General features: G+C 40.1%; 1 long non-coding RNA gene across 1 annotated transcript; it reads right to left on the bottom strand.

The window, feature by feature from the left end:
• Nucleotides 1-676: 676 nt before the first annotated feature.
• On the bottom strand, nt 677-13,624 carry LOC119914880. The gene is made up of 3 exons (XR_005446858.1): nt 12,783-13,624; nt 9,465-9,560; nt 677-855 (listed from the first exon to the last, which is right to left on the bottom strand). It is a non-coding gene; the product is annotated as an uncharacterized LOC119914880 (long non-coding RNA).
• Nucleotides 13,625-16,283: the final 2,659 nt, after the last annotated feature.

Below are 16,283 nucleotides of genomic sequence, written 5' to 3'. Positions count from 1 at the left end.
CTGCTGTTGCTGCTGTGCTTGCTGCTGCTGCTCCTCTTATTACTGCTGCTTCTGCTGCTGCTGCTACTCTTACAAATGCTGCTGCTACTGCTCTTACAAATGCTGCTGCTACTGCTGCTGCTGCTGCTCCTACTGCTGCTTCTACTGCTGGAACTGATACTGCCACAGGTGTTATTACTACTGCTACTACTACTGCTGCTGCTTCTAGTAGAACTGGTCCTGCTACTGCTGTTGCTGCTGCTCCTGCTATTGCTGCTGTTACTGCTACTGGTACAGCTGCTGCTGCTGCTGCAACTGGTGCTGCTCTTCTTACAAATGCTGCTGTGCTTGCTGCTACTGCTGCTGGTACTGCTGCTGCTCCTGCTACTACTGCTGCTGCCACTGACTTTTGTCTTTTGCCTTCTCTTACTGCAGCTGCTGCTACTTGAGCTACTACTGCTCCTAACACTAATGCCCCAGCTGCTACTGCTCCTGCTACTAATAAGCTCACCCCTAAAGTAAACAAAACCACAAAGATCATGAATCCAAGTCCTCCATTAACAGCCCCTGTTGATCTGACTGCATCTGTTTCCTGCTGCATCTGTTTTACTTCAGCAGGGATCTTCTGAAACCTTCCTACAATCTCTCTCATCCTGTGTTCAGCGTTGTTAAATTCTCTGACGAATGAAGCTGCATGTTTGATGAGTTTGCTCTTTAATACAGACAGATGAGGAGGCAGGTCTCTGCTCCCACTTCTTGGACTTTCAGCCATTCTCAGTAAGAGTTCCTCTGCAGTCTGTTGAACAGCTGGATTCTAAATCAAACTTCAGTCTGAAGGTTTTCCTCTCTGCTGCTGCTCAGCTGACCAGAAAGGCTCTGTGGAGACAGAGAGAGACAGGTGATACCCACAGAGGTGTTTCCACCAAGCGGCTTCTGGTCTCCGGGCTGAAGCCAAACCGGGAGAGCAATAAACTGCAATTCATCGAGTGGCCACTTGAGGCTGGCTCCCAAAGGGAGTCAATCTCCATTGACCACCATGTTTAAAATGCCCTTTACAGCATTAATAAACATAAACACAAGCCTGGTACAAAAGATGGTTTTAGTGCATATCGCTAATTTTGCCCTTTATGACAACCGTGAGGGGGGTGAAGTTTTTTATAACTCACCTGTTTAAATTATATTAATTGTCTGTTGGCCTCACTCAGCTACAATACACAACAAGCAGCCCCAAGCTGTGCTACCGATGCTAAGTTAATGGGAGTGTGTTTTGACCACAGTTTTTAAAGAGTCAAAGAGAAGTCAACAAGAAGAGAGAAGACAAAATGTATTAGAGAAGTGTTAGACATCAGGGTGATAATACTTTGAAGAAAAGGCATCTGTGTGAAGTAAAGGCTCAGCTTTCAGTTAGCTGTAATGTTAACAGTAAACCTTACAAACGGGCAACGTTAGATTTGGCTTTGTACTGTAACGGCATCACTGTTCAGTTAGATACTAGTCAGATACGATTAGGATAAGTGGCTGCACCTGAACAGGAGGGACACAAAGGGTTGAAAGGCAGAGAGCCGGGGGGAGCAGCTGCAGCGTCCTGCCTGACTGCTAAGGAGAGCCATGCACCTCCAAGTAAAGCTATAGTTTAAAAACGTACATATTTAACAATGTTTAGAGTCATCAATAATTATTACACTTAGGAAAAGTAGCATTCCTTGAGATTCAGTAACTGCGTTTATTACAGCACAGCACAGCAACGTGTCTGAAAAAGAGCTTAAGAGGTCAATGCATAATTTGGCAGAACAGATGTTGTACGGTACCTGCAGAGATTTACATCCATCTTTTTGTCAGCATATACAGTATGAGTGTCATCTCCCGCGAGGTGCAATCAATTTTTATTTATTTATATATTTATTTAACAGGGACAGTGCACATTACAGTAATCAACGCCATAGTTAGACTTGATGTCTAAATTACAATATCTAAAGATTGTAAATGTACTGGAGTTAGCTAAATAGCTCATTTTCATCCGTAGTCCCTGAGCAGGTTATAACCAATTAATGCCCAACATCATCAATACTTCAGTACATTGCTTCAACAAGTACTGCAAAAAAATTAAAATAAAAATTATACTGCATAACTACATTACAAAAGTGATAAATGTATAAAATACAAACAATTTAGTTATAATTATTATCGGTATAATGCCTAGACAAGTACTGCAAGAAATATGAAATACAAGATAATACATAAATACATGACAAAAGTGACAGAAGTACAGTATGTAAAAAGATTAAGATTATGTAACTTCTTGAAAATACATATATCTCTATATCTCTATCTATATATATATATATATGTCATAAGTTTATATTTAAAAGTTAAAAAGTTGTTGCATTCTCTCAATTCAACAGGTGAACTATTCCTGTAACAGGTAGCTCTAACTCAGAATGCTGTCTGTCCAAACTTACTACATCTGTACTGTACAATACAGTCCCCTCTCTCTTTAGTGGGTAGGGGCTAGCCCATGTAACACCTTAAAAACAAGGCAAGGATCTGCAAATTTTTATCTATCTATCTAAACTGAATAGATTGTATTTGTTTAATTATATGACAGTGATGATAGCTATTGACCTTTCAAGATTTTTGTCTGTTTGTACAGTGACCCAATTTCAGAGTTGTAGTGTTTGTTTTGGACCAGCTTGTAAAGCAATATGTTGTATATGTAAAATATTGTAGCATGCACAAAGAGGTTGGCTACCTCTGTTGTTAAATATGGTCTGATATGTCTAAAATTAGCCAAATTGAATTTAATCATGTTGGTGATTTTTTAACTGCTTTTTAACTGTCATCTTTGAATCTATTATGATTCCCAGGTATTTATAATTAGACACCAGTGTGATGTAGCAAAAACATCGGGTTGTGGGGACTTGCACACACATGCACACAGTTTTGTTTACATTCAAGTGTAAACATGAATTATTTAGCCAGTTAGAAACCTGTGCCATGGCTGCAGTTATTTTCTTTGCAGCTTGTTGTTTGTTTTTTGCATGCACATATAGAACTGTGTCGTCAGCATACATTTGTATGTTGACAGAGGGACAGGCTAAGGGTAGGTCATTAATATACAAGCTTAACAAAATTGGGCCCAGCATTGACTCTTGGGGAACACCAATATTACAATTTAGGTATGTAGACTGAGTATAACCAATACGTACACTTTGCTTCCTGTTTGTTAAGTATGAGTTCATCCATTTAATTGCATCTTTGGAAAAATTAAAAATGGATAGTTTGTGAGGAGTACCTCGTGGTTTACTGTGTCAAAAGCCTTCTTTTGATTAAAAAAACTGCTCCTATTTCACCACGTTCATCTAATTTTGATTTTATATTTTCAATAAAATAACAGTTGCTTTTTCGATAGAGTGATTGGAACAGAATCCAAATTGCATTGGATGCAAAGGAAAGTGATATGTGCTCAGATGAGTAGTCAGCTGCTTTGCCACAGTGGTTCCGTCACCTGCCTTAAAAATGGGTGTCATAACAGTCAGATTCCAGGTGCTTGGAAAAATTCCATTCTTATTTGATAAGTTGATCAGAAGAGCAATTGGACAAAATAGATATCCTTGTTTGATGTAAGAAATGTGGTGCGGTGCTGCAGTGGTTAGCACGACCTTCTTGCCTCACAGCAAGAAGGTTGTGGGTTCGAACCTTGGCCTTTCTGTGTGGAGTTTGCATGCTCTCCCCGTGTCTGCGTGCGTTCTCTCCGGGTGCTCTGGCTTCCTCCCACCATCCAAAGACATGCAGGCTAGGATAATCGGTAATCTCCAACATTGTCCTTAGGTGTGAATGTGAGTGTGAGTGGTTGTTTGTATATGTGTGGCCTTGTGATGGACTGGCGACCTGTCCATGATGGATAGATGGATGGATGGATGATATCCAATCCATAAGCATCCTTTGCTTTTGAGTCTTTTAAGGAGGTTATAATGTTTTTAACCTCTGATTCAGTTATTTATGTTATTCTAAAAAAATGGTTTGGCATCATTGATGGGGATACAAGCTGTAGTTCTAGGAGAGAAGCTCTCAGCCAACTCCTCAATTGAATTCATAAAAAAAATATTGAACCATAACTTCAGGTTTCTTTATTCTCTGGTCTTTATTACGTCCAGTCAGTCTATTGAGATTTTTCCAGACGAGTTTTCCATTTCCCCTGGTTTCATTAAAGGAGAACTCCGGGCAATTTTTAATTTAATCTTGATAGTTATACCTTTGTGAGTACTGTCTATAGAAAAAAAAACGAAAACGAAAGAAACACTAAGAAAAAAACTTATATTCCTTACTACCTTATTTCGAAGTGATGTAAAGATCACTACTATTACCTGGTTTAAGTGCTCTTTTCAGTGCCAGGTCTCATTCTTTCATTTGTTGTCAAAACGTTTCATTAAGCCATGGTAAAGTTTTTTTTGTCTAGGTTAGTGTTGCACCTTCCTTGTGAAGGAGGACATTACTTTTTTATAGTTGTTAAATTATCACACACAAAAACAAACAGTAGCTCATCCAACAACTTAAATATGAAAAATTTCATTGTTGTAATAAAGCAAACAAATTAGTAGTAGTAGTTATTCCATCCATACTCAATACAACAGGTACTATAACCCACAATCCGCAGAACATAAACAATTTCTTTTATAACTTTTATAACAATCTGTATTCCTCAAAGCACGAACCTAACCAATCAGAAATAGACAACTTCTTAGATAATCTGGACCTACCTACACTGACTAGAGAACAAGCCAACCTTCTAGACACACCACTTACTCCTGAAGAACTCTATACAGCCTTAAATAAAATGCCAAACAATAAATCACCTGGACCAGAAGGATTCCTGGACGAATTCTATAAACACTTCTGAGATATTCTATCACCACTATTTTTTAGAGTAACTACAGAAATCAAAGATACTTCGACGATACCCTAACACATGAATTAGCTCTGCAATTTGGCTTTCGAAAATATCATTCCACTGAATGCACAACGTCTTGTTGGCTGACGTATTGCGGTAAGCGTGTCGACTCATTTCCGTTTCCGGTGCTTGTGTGTTGGTACCGTGTTGCGCTGCTCTCGCTAAATAACAGTTACATTTGTTAGATTACAGCGGCCAACTGTTCGCTAAACACTTATTCTTTACAGTAATTTTGCCTAAGCACTCACAGTTCTTTCCATCTTTTAGTGTTTTGGTAGCTGACGCTACAGTACTTTAGCTTAGCCGTTAGCGACTTTAGCTTAGCAGCTAGCGATGGCTTCTCCTTCTCCCTCTCTCTCTCCTACTTTCTCCTGCTCGGTGTGTCAGATGTTCAGTTACTCCTCTGCCTCCTTTAGCGGTAATGGTACATGTAATAAGTGTAGTTTATTTATAGACATGGAGGCGAGGCTCAGTGATTTAGAAGTCCGGCTCCGCACCTTGGTAGATCAGTCTTTAGCTACTGTAGCTAGCCAGTCCCCGGTAGTCGGTGCGGAACGGCCTGAGTTAGCCTCTGGTAGCCGTCCTCCGGCATCTCCTGTGCAGCCAGGAAAGGGGGGGGGCTGGGTGACTGTCCGAAGGAGGAATAGTCGTAAGCATTCAAAGTCCACGGGCATCATCAACCTGTTCACGTTTCTAACAGATTTTCCCCACTCAGCGACACACCCGCTGAGAAACCAACTCTGATCATTGGCAGCTCCATTTTGAGAAACGTGAAGTTAGCGAAGCCAGCGGCCATAGTTAAGTGCATCCCTGGGGCCAGAGCGGGCGACATTGAGTCTTATTTGAAACTGCTGGCTAAGGATAAACGTAAATACAGTAAGATTGTTATTCACGTCGGCGGTAATGACTCCCGGTTACGCCAATCGGAGGTCACTAAGATTAACGTTGAGTCGGTGTGTACATATGCAAAAACAATGTCGGACACCGTAGTTTTCTCTGGTCCAAATCTGACCAGTGATGACATGTATAGCCGCATGTCGTCATGCCTAGTGCTTGCTCTTGGTGGGAACTGTTGGGCTTCTGTAAATATCATCACAGAGTTCGGTCTAGACCTGCTCTTTTATGAAAAGCGCTGTGAGATAACTGTTGTTGTGATTTGGCGCTATATAAATAAATTGAATTGAATTGAATTTAATGAATACTGCCGTCATAACACTTTTATTGAAACCTAACAAAGATCCAACTCACCCCTCTAGCTACCGCCCTCTCTCGCTTATTAATACTGATCTAAATTAAAATTATTACAAAATCCCTAGCAACAAGAATAGAGACAGTTAAGCAAAAACTAATGCACCCAGATCAGACAGGCTTCATCAAATACAGAAATGCTTCAGATAACCTCCGTAGACTATTTAACTTAATCGATATATCACAGCAAAGACAAGACAAAACCATAAACGTATCATTAGATGCCGAAAAAGCTTTTGACAAAGTAAACTGGACTTTTCTATTTAGCACCCTATGCAACTTTGGTTTTGGAGAGTTGTTCATCCATTGGATAAGAACACTGTACACGTCACCTAGAGCTTCAGTGATTACAAACCAGATCACCTCACCTAGCTTCACACTTCATCAGGGAACCAGACAAGGATGCCCACTCTCACAATCCCTATTTGCCATTTTCATTGAACCACTCGCAGCAGCAATACAACAAAACAATAAAATTGATGGAATCCAGGATGCCAGCTCACAACATAAAATTAGTCTTTATGCAGATGATTTATTATTGTATCTAAAAAATCCATCTGTGTCACTACAGGACACATTTAACATTATTAATAAAAAATAATAATATTAATAATAATAAACTGGAAGAAATAAACTATACTACCGCTATCTATAGATGCGTGGGATTCTGCAGCTCAAGACTCCTCCTTCCCTCTCTAAACTGGCAACATAAAATATTTAGGCATTAATATTTCTAATAAGATGTCAGACCTCTTCCACCTCAACTACACCCCTCTGTTAAAAAAATAGAAGATGACTTTAAACGATGGACCAAACTTCCACTCACTCTCATTGGACGAATCGCATCGGTTAAAATGAAAACATTACCTCAGATTAATTACCTGTTCTCAGTGCTTCCCATCACCCCCACCGACAAATGGTTCAAAAGACTAGACTCACTAACTACTGGAAAAACAAAAAACCGAGAATCTCACTTTCAACATTACAAAACAGCAAATCACAAGGAGGCTTGGAAGCACTACATTTTCTTTACTACTTTCTGGCAAATCAATTACAATATTTATTCAAATGGACCCAAAAGCTTAGCAAGTTAAATAACACATGGCTAGAACTAGAACAAAATCAATGTACACCCACATCAATTGCAGACCTTGCCATCTTACCACCATCAATCAAAAAACTGAAGTACTGTACAAATATCACAATCTCATCAACTCTCACAGCCTGGTGGAAAACTAATTAAATTACCAGATCGCTGATAACACCTTGCAAATATACCCCAATTTGGCATAATCTGGATTTAAAACTGTATAACACCCCTGTGTATTTTCCATCATGGCAACACAGCAGAATCACCTAGTTGAAAATAACTTATATTATTCAATGCACGTTGGGAGAGACAAATTCCTCAACTATCAACAATTAAAATCCTTCATTGAATCCAGAATTAACATTACCAATAACACATTACAACCGCCCAAATTAAGTGATGAGATATTAAAAATCACAGATACAAAAAATATTGTCTCCAAACTCTACAAGCTCATATTCTGTACAGATGCCTCCATAACACTTCCAATTTCAGAATGGGATAACGATTTAGTAGTCTCTCTCAACCCTGAGGTCTGGACACAAATCTGCAATACTATTTTCTCCATGACCACCAACACAAACTTGCAACTCATACAATACAAAAATATCAACAGAATACACCTCACTCAATACAAAATGTTTAAAATGGGACTGGTCGATACCGATATCTGTTCTCAATGCACCTTAGGTATAACAGACAATTATCTCCATGCCACTTGGACCTGCCAACCAGTTCACTCTTTTGGACAACAGTAACTAACAAACTTTCCCAGATCTTGGGGTGCAGAATCCCATTTTCCCCATCATTATGCCTTCTGGGAGATATTACACAAATTACCCTACCAAATAAATATAAAAACCCACTACTCGTTTCTCTAGCTGTTGCTAAGAAAGTAATCTTTCAAAACTGGAAATCCAAGAATTCTTGTCACATCACTCATTGGATTAATTTACTTACAGAATATATTTCACTAGAAAAAATAACAGCTCACAAAACAAGAAAAATATCAGCTTTTAGTGAAACCTGGGATACATTTGTAACTTTCTTTAACTCAAATCTACCCCAAGATTAAAGCCACGTGCATATCCACAGACCTCAGCTATAACATATATTTCCAAAAAACGATACAACACTTGATATCTAACTAGTAGGCTATATTCTCAGACACAAAATTTCCTCCAATCTACCATTCTGTTTTTCTGTCTTGGTTCATTATTTTCTCTTCCTTTTTCTCTCTCTTATTTTACACTCTATCACTCAATTACATAACTATTATCATACTATCATACCACCAATAGACTGACTAAATCCCTTTAATGTATTTTTTTTCCTTTTTTCCTTTTTTGTGTTGTTGTTGTTATTTATTATTACAGGGGTATATGTTATACATACAGGGGATGGCATCCATAACAATAGCAGCCAGAATGGATTAACAAGCAGGGGCAAGGACAAAACTAAAAAGAAAGAAAACTGACACCCTATTAAAATATTACATTATTATAAATTACATTTACATATATATATATATATAATATATATAAGTATTTTGTATAGCTGCTCATAAAACAAGCTGTTAGATGATGGTGGTCGATACAGACAGACAACAGTAAAAGACATTTCTGGAGACAATGAAATATTCAATCTAATACAATCCATTCAATGAGACTGCACCTAATTGTCTCTTTAACATAGATTAATAATACCCCCCTTTACCCTTGTCTCTGACCCTCCTGAACACGTTCTCAGGAACATTAAAAATACCCAGAAGTATTGTTGTTGTTGGTATTGTTACATGTTGTGAAGTGTAATGTCAGTTTCTTGTTTGTATTATATGCACGTGATGCAGAGCTTAAACATACTGTGCCAAAAACATGGCTAAGATCTATGTAATCTAATGAGAGAATTTATTTAGCCATGTTTCCTAAATACAGAGAAAATCCACATTAGAGTCAATAAATGTTGCAGCTGATTACTCTTTGAGACGATACTACGAATGTTTAAATGTCCCCCTAATAATCCCTTAGGTTTGGAGCGTGGATCCCAGAGAATTTTAGAGTGATTGAGAATTTGGAAGAAGTTCATTCTGCGATGTTTCCTCACTGTTGGGTTTAAACCCTTTTGTCTTTGCCTGAAAACAGTCTGTTTAACGGGGCTCATAGTTCCCAGTGAAGGTGACACAGCCAGTTTGGGACTCACCGCTATCAGATATCCGCAGATACGAGTGTCCTCGTGCCACTGAAAAGACGTTACACCTGCGGTCACTGACACCGCTGGAATTGGAATTCTCTGCACCTGTGGTGGGAGACAAGTAGCTGGGCTGTAACTAGAGCGAAGCTCCTGAGTTTGGAAAAGGCAGTAAAATAGGAGTGAGAGCTGCTTCTGAGTTTGTTTGGTGGATTCGAATTTGCCCAAAAAATTCAAGTTCAATAAGAAATATAAAATAAGATCTTAACAATTAATCCAGTCCCATCTTCCAGCATGGCTCTTCAGCCTTTTACTCCACAACACCTAAACAATACTGATGTGAACACTGGGTTCCTATCAACAGGTTCTATCATTATAATAACTGTTAATACACATTACTTAAAACAACTTTTCCATTTGTAACCTTTTGATATTGATGTTTTCATGAATGCAAGACAAGAGTTTTCAGTAGATTTTGTTGACCGCTGGACAGCGTGTTGGAGGAGCACCTTAAGACAGCTACCATTTTCAAAGGCACCTCAAAGACAAACTTTTGGACTGTGTGCTGTCAGTTCTTAAAGATTACATTCTGGAGGAAGTAAAAAATGCAGAATATCTCGCTATTCAGGCAGATGAAACAACTGACATCTCCACCCACTGCCAGTCGGTGCTTGTGCTGTGGTACATAAACAAGAAGCTGTTGGCTACAGAGGTAAGCTGTATAGTTCATAGACATCTCTGAAGTGTTACGCCAGGAATCCACTGCTATGGGACGTTACAGCTGCGCCACGGTTTTGAGTCCACTTATCTCAGAAGCGTTTTAGCGTTTTGTTGTTTTACGATCCGGAGTCTCCACAGGGTGGACTCAAAAGCACTGACTGTAATGGCCGCGATTAGCTCTGGCAACCGTGGCGCAGCCATAATGCGCCGCAGTGGATTTGCAGTTATTTCCAGTGGTGGACAGTAACTTAAGTAGGCCTACTGTAATGAAGTCCAAATTAGAGGTAGCCTATTTGTACTTTACTTGAGTATTTTCTTGTCATGCCACTTTCTATGTATATGTACACTGTTTATGTTTTCGTATATTAATATAATAATATTATAATGGCATTAAATCATTTCTGACTATTTCATAAAGCACTGGTATCCTGCAATTTTTGTTAAATTGTATTGGGACAGTTACTGAAATTGACTGGATATGGCACAGCCCCACCTAAAATATTTTTCACCAGCCGCCACTGGGCTGCGCCGTGGTTTTGAGCCGTCTTCAGCCCCGTGTCCTTGCAGGGTTGAATTTCCCACATGAAGCATTTCAGAATAAGAGCGTTTTGCCTGCCTGATTTTGCTGAATTGTTTATATTTAGTTGATTTGGTAAGTTGACCTTGACTTTTGTGCTTCTACCATGGTTAAGAAGGCTACATAGTTAAATTATTAAAAAACCTCATCTCGGGCTAGAAGCACAATAGACATGGTGAGTTGGGTGGAGGTGAGAGATAGGCAGGTAGTGCAGAGGGCAAAGTTCAAATACATTTCAGTGACCATTAACACAGCCCGTCTCCACCTGTGTCTGTGGACAGAGCTGACACAGTCTCTCTTTTCTGGGCAGCCAGATCTGCCTGTGTCGGCCAGTGTCTTTGGCCAAGCTGTAGTCACAGAGTCTGTTCATAGTTAATGTCCTCCTCAGTTTCTGATCGCTCACGGTGCTCAGATAGTCTACCACCGTGTACTCTCTGTGTTATTCTCTCTCTCCCTCTTCCCAAACCAGCAGATGGCCGCCCAGCAGATGGCCGCCCAACCCGAAGGCTCGTGCAAACTACACGACTGTCAGCGTCGGCCGATGGCCGTGCCGTTCACACTACACAACTTGCCGTCTTGTGACAGGAGTCTTGAAGTCGTTGTGGCGTTCACACTACAGGAGCTGACAGCGGCTGTGTCACCCGACGCTGCTCTCCAAACCACGTTTTGTCAAAACACACGTGAAATGTGAAATGACGCGAACCTGCACAGGAAACAGCTGCTGTTTGATATTGTAAAGATAGAAATTATAAGGACAAAGAATCTGGGTGAAAGACTGGATCAGCAGGTAGCAGGGATCGTCTGAGCTGGAGGGGAGTAAAATGGGTTTTGCAGTGAAAAAGTAGCAGCCTGCTCTCATTGGCTGGATGTGAATGTCGAGTCGTCCGAGTCCTCCAGATATTTAACATGCTAGATATCTGGCAGACGTCAGCGATGTGTCAGATATGTGCCGGGGAGCGACCGCAGTTTAACCGCTGATTTACCCCTGATCACAGCCTGACGGTCACAAGCGGCAAATCGGGCAAATAATCTGAACTAGGCTTGAGCCATGGTTCTGCTCGAGGTTTCTTCCCTCTGTCGCACAGTTTTTGCTCATGGTTGGAATCGTTGGGCTTCTGTAAATAACATCACAGAGTACGGTCTAGACCTGCTCTTTATGAATAGCGCATTGAGATAACTGTTGTGATTTGCCGCTATATAAATAAAATTGAACAGAAGTTAAGCGTCTTGCTCAAGGAAACGTTGGTGGATGTGTCACACTTGTGGACATATGGTGTAAGTCAATCTAGGCACATATAACTGTATGTGATTGACAGGTGAAAGGATCCACCCACAGCAAACAGAGGATCAGGAAGTGTCAGCAGGGCGGCGTTCAGTCCTGATGAAACATAGCAAAATGGAAAGGGTGCTGTCTAACACCTGTTGTAGTATGCAGACTCCGCCTTTTAATATGGCAGGGTTTCTATACATGTCGCTGCTGGTTGGTTTACACCTCTGACACACACACACCAAACCAGAGAAAACATACACAAAAACCTGTTTCACAACATTTCAACCCAGAAACCACAGCAAAACGGTGCCCTGATCTCACTGCTAGATTTACAATTAAGTCTGCTGTGTGTGAAATGATCCGGTCGTCCTTAGCTGTTTGCAGAAGCTGTGTGAGGCAGCAGAGCAGCAGTGAGCATGCTCAGTGTGTCCTTTCAGCTTTCACTTTCTCTGAAATCATGTTTTCACAGAAACAGCTGACTGTAACTGAAATTCCTCAAGAAAGATAAAAAACAACACATGATAAACTCAGCAGCAGTCTGTGAGCACTGTTCTGAACAAGAGGTCAGAGGTCAAACTATAATACCATCAAAGTCAGACTTACTGCAAGGTTAAAAATTAACTTTACTTTCAGCAAAATAATCAAAAGCAGTGACCTGAGGAGCAGCACTGATCGACAGACTGTTGATGAATCTGCATATAAATCTGGATCCAACAGTAAAACATCCCACATTTAAAGAACGAGACACTGCTGTGCTTCTTACCTGCTCCACCTGCTTCAATAACACCACAGCTTTGACTGGTTTCTGTGTGACGCAGTAACAGGCCGGGGGGCAGAGGGTGTGGCTGTCTCCGCCTCACAGTTCTCTCCAGGTACAAAGGGACAATGACAAGGCAAGTTTATTTGTATAGCACATTTCAACACCAAAATGCTTCACATAAAACATACAAGCAACAGGGAAATATTAAAAAATTATATATAGTAGAGATATCTAGAAAAAAAAACAGGCAGGTCTCTTGGCTTATTTTATTTTATTTTAATCCTTTGATTCCCCATCTCCCACTCTATTCTATTTTTTTTTTTTTTACATTTAGGGACTCTAACCCACTTTACATCAGTGGTCAGCAATAGGCAGAACCGACCCCCCAGCAATAATATCTGGCCCGTGGCCAGATTGCTTTGATAGCAGAAAAAATACATAAAAAATAAACTGATAGCGGCTGGTGCTAAAACCGAACTCATGACAGCTACAGTTACTTACAGAATCTCTTCCTCTTAAGTGATCCGGCCTCCAAAATAAAAGCGAGAGAACGTTTTTTGCAGCATAGCTTCATGTTGAGTTTACTGAGAGCTTTTAATTTGTAAAGTTCTGATGGACATTCAGAAGAGTCTCTGGGCTGCTTGACACACCTCTGATTTCAAAAAATCAAAATAAGCGTCCGTAGGTTTATTAATACAGATCAAACGTCTGGACGCGCACACAGTGCAGCACATGCTTTATTGTGAGAATGTGCAAAAGCGTCCTTATAATCAATTTATTTAACAAGGGAGAAAAAAATCTGAGTCAGCAGGTGAGGCTGGGAAACATCACATCCAGCACCTGGACTATCAGCACTGGCGCCCCCCAGGGGTGTGTGCTCTCCCCACTGCTCTTCTCCCTCTACACCAACGACTGCACCTCAGGAGACCCATCTGTCAAACTCCTGACACAACGGCCATCGGCCTCATCCGGGACGGTGATGAGTCGGCCTACAGACGGGAGGTTGATCAGCTGGCTCTCTGGTGCGGTCAGAACAACCTGGAGCTTAACACGCTCAAAACTGTGGAGATGATCGTGGACTTCAGGAGGAGCCCCCCCACTCTGCCCCCATCACCATACTAAACTGTGTCTGCTGTGGAATCCTTCAGGTTTCTGGGATCCACTATATCCCAGGACCTGAAGTGGGAGCCCAACACTGACACCATCATCAAGAAGCCCAGCAGAGGATGGACTTCCTGCGTCAGCTCAGGAAGCTCAACCTGCCTAAGGAGCTGCTGAGGAAACATCACTGCAGATCCATCTCACCCCGGACACAACCTGTTCCAGCTCCTCCCCTCTGGTAGGCGCTACAGAGCACTGTACGCCAAAACCAACAGACTCAGGAACAGTTTCTTCCCACAAGCCATCACTCTGATGAACAGCTGATTTCTGACTCACAGTGTCAGGAACAATTCCTGTGCAATAACCCAGTAACTCTGTCTCTAATCAGCACCTGTTTACTGGTTACCAGCAGTGTTGGGCAAGTTTCTCAGAAATTGTAATATATTACTAGTTACTTATTACTCCTTAAAAAAGTAATATTATTACTTTACTTATTACTGGGTGATAAAAGTAAGTATGTTACTATGTTACTTTCCAGTATTTCCCACAGAATGACAGTGCGGTGGGGGAGGTATTCTAACTTTGGACAGGTTTGTGCAGCGGTGTTCACAATAGAAAGGGAGAGAGAGAGAGAGAGAGAGAGGAGGTGCTGCATGAATACACGCTCCTCAATCAAACGTCCGAGCATCAGTGACAGCAGCTGCCAGAGTTTCATTCTGTAAGTGTCAGGTGGCTGTGTTGCTTCAGCAGATGCTTCAATAAATCAGATGTAGAATTGTTCCCAGTTTTTGCTGATTGCACACAGTTTACAACAGACGACAATGTTCTTTGCATCTTAGACTGTCACACAATAATGGCAGCAGCTACTTCCAGCTGTGGAAAGAACGCCTCTCTCCCTCGTTCTCCTGTCTATCTTTCGTTTTTGGCTATCAGCTGACATGAACGGCAAAGTCCGGTACCGCTGAGCTGCTGCACAGTCAAGGATGGTGCTTTCGGTAACGAGTAATGCAGCGTTACTTACTTTAGTAACTAGTAATTATATTACTGTTCTAGAAAAATAATTAGTTACACAGTTACTGTGAAAAGTAATATTATTACAGTAACGCATCACTAGTAACGAATGATAAATAAGAAATAGAATTATGAATGAGAAAATAAGTGGTAACCAGTATTGGGGAGTAAAGCTTTATCATCCTCTATTTCAGAGCTGTTCATATTGTTCACACTGTTATATTTTCATATTGTATATACTGTTTACCGAATCCACCTACCTCAAGTACAAACTCCTGCACAATAATACTTATTTATTCCAGCATCCTTTGCACTGTGCTCCATCGCACTTTGTAAATGTCTACATGTACGCATGTATGTGTACCTGTATATCACATCCACCTCCGACATGTAAATAATAATAATAATAATTTTACTCCTGCATCCTTTGGACTCTGATCACTGCACTATTTGTCAATATGTCTATATTCTTTTTGTTCAATAAAAACTGATTCTGATTAACACTTAGGGACTCTAACCCTAAGGGGACTCTTAAGATTTATTGCCAAGAAGCATAGTTACAACAAAGAATTAATGTACCAAACACAAATTTCATTACTTTTTGTGCATAGTTTATTCTTAATTTTGCTAATTTTCCATTTTTCCCTTTATTACGACTCATCTGTTATCTGCTCTGCATTTTGTTCCATTAACAAACATGAGCTGTTATCCAAGCTGTGTTAAGCAGGAAAAGCTTTAACTGGTGCACTGAGCTGGACAGATGCAAACATTTAGAAATTCAGGCAAATTTCCTTTCAATGTAACGTTTGGTTGATAGTATTATACTAGTAATTCCAAATATAGCCAACTGTATGTTTTAATAGTCTACATACAGTTCTTTCTAAATTGGATGTTAATAAACTCTTTTTATTTTTGGTCAAAATTAATGTTTTTGTGGCCATTAATTGGGTTAAAATAACATTTTGTTGGTATAACAAGTGATAAAATAGAAAAGTCTCTTACTGACATCAAATTATATTGTAATAATATTTTGAAAAATGAAACCAAAACTACAACCTCTAAATGTTGTTTTGTTATTGTTATTTACTTTACTATTTTTTATGTGTCCAATTTTTATATCTTTATACTGTAAAGTAATACAGCAACTTTTATAATAAAAAAAGTCTGGAACAGTAACCGAAAGAACGAGATCGCAGGTAGAAGCGGCTGAAGTGAGTGAAGGCGTTGACGTTGTATTGACGCCTCCTGCAGCTCTCCTGCAAAGAGAAACAAGAATGTTGATAAATGGGTCAATGACTTGATGCCTACATTTTGTGTCCAACTGGATTTTTTTCACAAAAAAAAAAGGTTAAAAGCATAAACCTATAAATACATACCGTATCAATACAGGAC

The sequence above is a fragment of the Micropterus salmoides genome, unplaced genomic scaffold (genome assembly GCF_014851395.1).
Source record: "Micropterus salmoides isolate LMB-PRFRI ecotype aquatic unplaced genomic scaffold, ASM1485139v1 Ms_hic_scaffold_20, whole genome shotgun sequence".
Lineage (NCBI taxonomy): Eukaryota > Metazoa > Chordata > Actinopteri > Centrarchiformes > Centrarchidae > Micropterus > Micropterus salmoides.
Note: the sequence above shows the minus strand (reverse complement) of the source record. Positions and strands in the feature narration are given on the sequence as shown.